We start from the raw sequence: 6,063 nt of genomic DNA, 5'->3' as shown, positions 1-6,063 counted from the left end.
AGGAGTCGAGGAGGAGGGGATAGGGGGTAGGAGGAGGTCGGCAAGGATAGCAAAGTCCAATGCTAAGAGGAAACTGAAAGCTGGGGCCTCACAAGAGGAGGTGTCGAATTCAGAAGACGTGGACCGTCCCAAATGGAGGATAAAAGAGAAGATGTCGAATTTTGGGGAGGGGAGAATAGAGGAGGAAGAGGAGGTTTTGGATTCTTCTTGGTTTGGCTCGAGAGAGGGGATGAAGGAGAAGGAGGTGTCGCATGTTTCGGCCACCATTGAGTTGGAGTGTGTGGACTTAACTTGGGACTAGTTCCTCGAAATGGTGGATAGAGTGCCCTCCCCTATAACGATTTCCTCCTCTGTTAGGGCTTTTTTCAAGGTTAACGCTAACCCCCCGATTGTGTAGAGTGTTACTATGGTGCAGGCGAACAATTTTCCTAGTGACATGTAGGAGGTCAACATGGAGATCAAGAAGAAGGCTGGCAATGAGGTGTGAGAAAGAATTCATGTGCTGGAAGAAAGAATGCACTTGTTGACATAGTTCATTGTCAAAATAACACATGTTACTGCCACCACACTTAACTTGCTAAAAGACACGAAGGGAGATCTAGCAAAGGAGGACTCCAAAATGCTGTTTGACTTCCTTGCGGAAGATTGGGCAAACATTCTCCTGGGGAGGAAGGAGACTAAGAAGCCTTAATGGCTCTCTCCTTCTAGTTTTCTATGTTGTTTTTCTACTGGTTGTTGAACTGGGCTGGTTTTAAGGCTGTTATGCTTTTGTTCATATATTTCAATAGCTTTTCTAGTTTTAATACAAGTAGTATGTATGTCAGGCCTGTTGATACTCTTTTAATTATGCTTGCGAACTATGTTTTTGTTTTATTAAGTAGTAGGGGGTAGTTTTGGTTGTTGGTACTGTTGGTAGTTGATCAGTTTGATTGTCTAAGGTCCAGCCCCCTAGTTTTGACTGCATTTAATTCAAAAACAACCCTCGCGCTTCGATATTGTAATCCTCTCATATACTCTCTTTTCTTTTAACCGACTGATTTCAAATTCGGTTGTTGCAGGCTTATGCTAAACTATAAGGCTGCTGGACTCTAGCCTGTTGCTCTTCAATTTCCTCATTAACATACAGCAACATTGACTACTTGTGTATTGTAACTTATCTTTATTTATGTTTTACTATCTTGCATGTGTTTGGGTTTTCTTGGTTTTGTGTTTTGTTCTGGTGTTGTGAATTACAGGCTTTATTTCAATTCAATACAATGAAGAAGGATTTCGGGTCACCTCAAACACCGAGCATCAAAACTATTTCCAGAAGGCCTCAGATCACCCGTCCTCTGCGAAAGAAATTACCAACTCCAATACAAAATGTCAGTATTACATTTCCCTTTTGTTCCTGATAGAAATACAGCACTTTTTAGGTTTTTTTTTTTGTTCGTGTTCAGATCATCATTGGTTTGTCGTTCCAGGCGGACAGATTCATTGCAAATAGAAAACCCATAGATTTTGATTGGGTTCGGTATCTGGTAAATAAAAGTAATATCATTGGAAATACGCTCTCCATGGAAGAATATGACAGAGAGCAAGTGGGGTAGCTTGGTGATGGACTCTACTAATATGTCAAGAATTTTGAGTTTTGGTAAGAAGCCATCTGCACAGGGATTGCAATCCATCTATTCTGAAGCTAACGGCCCCAGAACTAGCAGATCACAGAGGCGTTACATACCTCAAGTAAGAGTTATTCTCTTTTTGAATACTATAGGGTTTTTAACTATTGAATCTTAGGCACGCTTAGGGTTTGTTCAATGTATAAATTGATCGCCCAATTCGCTTGTTATTGTCATTCACTTTGTTGTTTTGTGATAATTTTGAGATCTTACTCCAGGTTTAGAACGAATCGACCATCTAATTAGTTAAGGATTGTTTGATGACGTGATAAAGTTGTAGATCCAATTAGGTTAAGGCTCCCGGGCCAGTCCTAGAAGGTTTGTATAGAATGAGGACTCAGGCTTTTATATAATTTGTTTTTCCAAGACATCTCAATTTCAGTTGCTACTGTAAACGCTGACCCGGCCTTTATGATTGATCACTTTAATTTGTTGGAAGATCACCTAGCTCATTAAGTGTAATGGGGCTTAGCTGCTAAGGATTAAGACGTCCTCTGGAATTACAGACTACGAGCATTAGATTTGGTGCTTTTGTATTCCAAGGATTGGCCAAATTCTATATTGTGATAAGATCTTTTATAGGTTGATAAGTAGGAGATATTTTTCCACAGCAAGTCAGATTGTGATATTGCTATCAGGATTTAACTATGTAGTTTTAGAGTCAAACTCATTGACTTGTATTTCATGAGTAGTGATTCACACAAACGCATCTCGCATGACAGTAAATGGAACACTTAGTGCTCATTGGATTTAGATGATGCTCACGGAGGTGAAGCACCAGGACTTCCCGAGAGGTCACCCCTCCCAATACTACTCCAGCTCGATTGCGCTTAACTATGGAAACTCTGTAGTTAAGCGCAATCGAACTGGAGTAGTACTGGGATTGGTGACCTCTTAGGAAATCCTAGTGCTTCACATAGAGGAAACTCCATAGTTAAGCGCACTTGAGCTGAAGTGGTACTGGGATGGGTGATCTCCCAGGAAGTCCTGATGCTTCACCTCTATGAGCATCACCTAGATCCGATGAATGCTAAGTGTTCCAGTTATTGTCATGAGAAATGGATTTGTGTGAATCACTACTCATAAAACATGAGTCAATGAATTTGACTCAAAAACTACACAGTTAAATCCTGATAGCAATATCACAATTTTTATAGGTTGCTAAGGATTCAAGAACATAATTATATACCTCTAAGGGATTCAACTCTCTAAGTAACTGCCTTAATAAGAATTGTGTTGCTTTATCTTAATTGCAGTTTTTGAATTTCTTGTGTGGTTGTCTGCAGCATGCAGATAGAACATTAGATGCTCCAGATCTTGTTCATGATAATCATTTGAATCTGCTGGATTGGAGTGAAATCAATATTTTGTCGATAGCTCTTGGCAATGCAGTTTACTTGTGGGATGCAAACAGGAGCATTTCTTCCGAGCTATTCACTGTAGGTGATGATGATGGTCCAATAAGCAGTGTTAATTGGGCACTGAATGGAAAACATATTGCCATTGATTTACTAGTTCTGCTATAAAGATATGGGATTCTACATCTAATCGACAGGTAAGGATGATGAAACCTTTGATGTCTTAATGTTTTTTGGGTCCTCAATTGCAACTTTATTTACATGGTAGCCTTATCACATTGAATGCAGGTGAGATCCTTAAAGGTCACCATGGCCGTGTAGGCTCACTTTCTTGGAATGACAGTATTCTTGCAACTGGTGGTGAGGACAGCAATGTAATACTCCATGATGTCCGTATCCATAATTCAGATGTCAAGACATACATAGGCCATGAGCAGGAAAAGTGTGGATTAAAATGGTTCTTTTCTGGCCAGCAACTTACGAGTGGGGAAAGTGATAACCTGCTTCATATCTGGGACAAGAGCATGTCATCCTCTAATGTTATAAAACAGTATCTTCACATGTTGGATGAACATTATGATGCAGTTACAGCCTTGGCATGGTGCCCTTTCCAGCACAATCTTTTGGCATCTGGTGGAGATCTTGCAGACCGATGCATTAAGTTATGGAGTAGTGTTAGTGGAGCATGCCTAAAGACCATTGACACCCACTCTTTAGTTAATGCATTGTTGTGGAATAGGCATGACCAAGAGCTCTTGAGTGCACGCGGGCATAGTGAGAACCACTTGACATTATGGAAATACCCATCTATGTCAAAGATTGCAGACCTTACTGACCATACTTCTAGGGTTTTGCATCTGGCACAGGTATGCATGCTCAACATTGGCATATGGATAGGTTTGCATTCCTGTCTCGATTGAATTAGTTTAATGCTAACTCACACTACTTTGCATTTTAGAGCCCAGATGGGCATACTGTTGCATCAGCTGGAGCAGACAAGACACTAAGGTTTTGGAATGTATTTGGAACTCCCGATACCTCAAAGACTACTAAAACTAAAGAGCCGGAGGGAATTCTCAATAGTAGTCTTATGCGTATTCGGTAGTAGTCTGTCGATCCCATGGAACAGTAAATTTAAACCTCAGGTGATACTGGATTTTTTTCCTTGTGGTTCTGCTATATTTTACTGTCGTTAAATAAAGACATTTTTTCAGTTTAGTAGTATTTATGATATAGATGCAACAAAAAATTCTATATTCGTTATGGCTCAATTATTTTCTGTTATAATTTATATATTCGTTACATTCTTTATGGCTTAATTGTTTTTTTTATAAGCATATATTTTTGTTACATCTATGCTCAATTCTGTCGGGAACTTTGTTACAACTAGGCCTCTAAAAATTATCTATTAAGATGGCTTCTGTATCCAGGTATCGAGGCATACGTGCTACGCATGCATCTTGGACAGGCAAATAATAAGATTATTCAGAGGCACTGTAACACCACTACTAGGGTACGTCAGATGCTGGGACAAGTTTCCATGATAAGGGGACAAAGGGCTTCAATTTCGGGATGGCGCAGGGATGGTGGGGGGACAGCGGGAAGGGAGCAAGAGGGTCAGGGGATGTCGTATATTATACATGTAGAACTTGACACACTAATTATGAAATGATGTTTCTATATGACATACCAAATTGAAATACTTGGACACAACAAAATTGCAACACTAACCAGAACCATTGAACTTTGAACATAGTACATACCCAAGAGTAACATTCAAAAATCAAAATTCAAATAGAAATTCAAGTATCCGTCCTGGCAGCAGCGTGGTTGCAGAATGGTGGAGGTGAGGGTACTTGCATACACAAGCACCTGGTGCGGGGATGGGTACTTTTTGAGGGTTTTTTTTTCAATTGGGTGGTGGGGGGGGATGGTGGTGCAAGTCCCCGTATTTCACTGTTCAGAGGTGAGATCTGCAACCATTTGCTGATCCTTATGGGCATCTAACCTTATGCAAATACCTGATGCAGGGACAGGTACTTTTAGGTTTTGGTGAAGGGGTGCAAGTCCCTGTATTTCACTATTCAGAGGTGAGTTCTGCAACCATTTGCTTATCCTTATGGGCATCTAACCTAGTTAGTATATTGAAGCTATTTTGACATATTCATGTTGCATCAATGATATTAGTAATCAGTTTATGAATGCATCTTAAAAATTCAAATAGCTGTTATGGAATGAGTTTGGGAGCCGACATGTATCTAATGTTTTGTGCTCAGAAAATGAGTTATTCTCTACAGCCAAGAACAACTTTAGATCTCAAACCACAGAAGGGAATCCAAGGAGAGGAACAATTTGTGTTAGGCGAAGCAATTACATTCTTCTAATAAAAAATCTGGTTTGATATTCAACGAATCTATATTCTTGTAAAGGGAGAATTTATCCGTATCAGCCAGGAATGGATTTAATATACCCTAGGTATGTTCTAGGCAAAGTTTAACTACAATATTATTTAACTCTTTCATTCTGGTTTTATTTTAAGCACTTTAATATTTTACTACCTCATCTAAGCTATTTAACTCTTTCATTCTGGATTTATTTTAACCATTGTAATATTTTAGTACCTCATGGAATCTGTTTATTTATTCATTTTGTAACTTAATGCACCCATGGAAGTAGGTATATTTTTTCGCTTGGCGTTTATAAACGCCACCTATGTGGAGGAAGTCGAAGCCTTTTGTCTTTTTCCTTTTGTCTAATCTTATGTTCAACTTCTCACTTAAGTTGAAATTCTCACTGCATTCATATTGATTGCTGGACTGCTGGACTAGTTTCAAGCATTTTACAATTAACCTCTAAATTCTCAATGCATTCATTTGATATACGATTTTGCAAGTAGGCCATTAATAATTAACTTTTAAATGATTTCCTGAACCTGGCTGTTTTAGTCACAGTGCCTGGGTGAAATTGTCCTCTTCTGTGTTTATGGGAAAAATAATAATTAGAGGAAAGTATTATTTTATAATATTTAAGAGGAAACATATATC

The 6,063-nt window shown here is 39.0% G+C and overlaps 1 pseudogene across 1 annotated transcript; it reads left to right on the top strand.

Annotated features, from left to right (window-relative positions):
• Positions 1-1,077: 1,077 nt before the first annotated feature.
• Positions 1,078-5,581, top strand: LOC149548630 (cell division cycle 20.2, cofactor of APC complex-like; annotated as a pseudogene). Its single transcript, XR_016354036.1, has 6 exons — positions 1,078-1,364; positions 1,464-1,725; positions 2,948-3,216; positions 3,313-3,885; positions 3,978-4,164; positions 4,450-5,581. The product of XR_016354036.1 is annotated as a cell division cycle 20.2, cofactor of APC complex-like (transcript).
• The last annotated feature ends 482 nt before the right edge of the window (positions 5,582-6,063 follow it).

Source organism: Cupressus sempervirens, chromosome 7, assembly GCF_028749045.1.
Source record: "Cupressus sempervirens isolate cs-2001-9-10 chromosome 7, ASM2874904v1, whole genome shotgun sequence".
Taxonomy (NCBI): Eukaryota; Viridiplantae; Streptophyta; class Pinopsida; order Cupressales; family Cupressaceae; genus Cupressus; species Cupressus sempervirens.
This window is presented reverse-complemented; position numbering and strand designations above follow the sequence as displayed.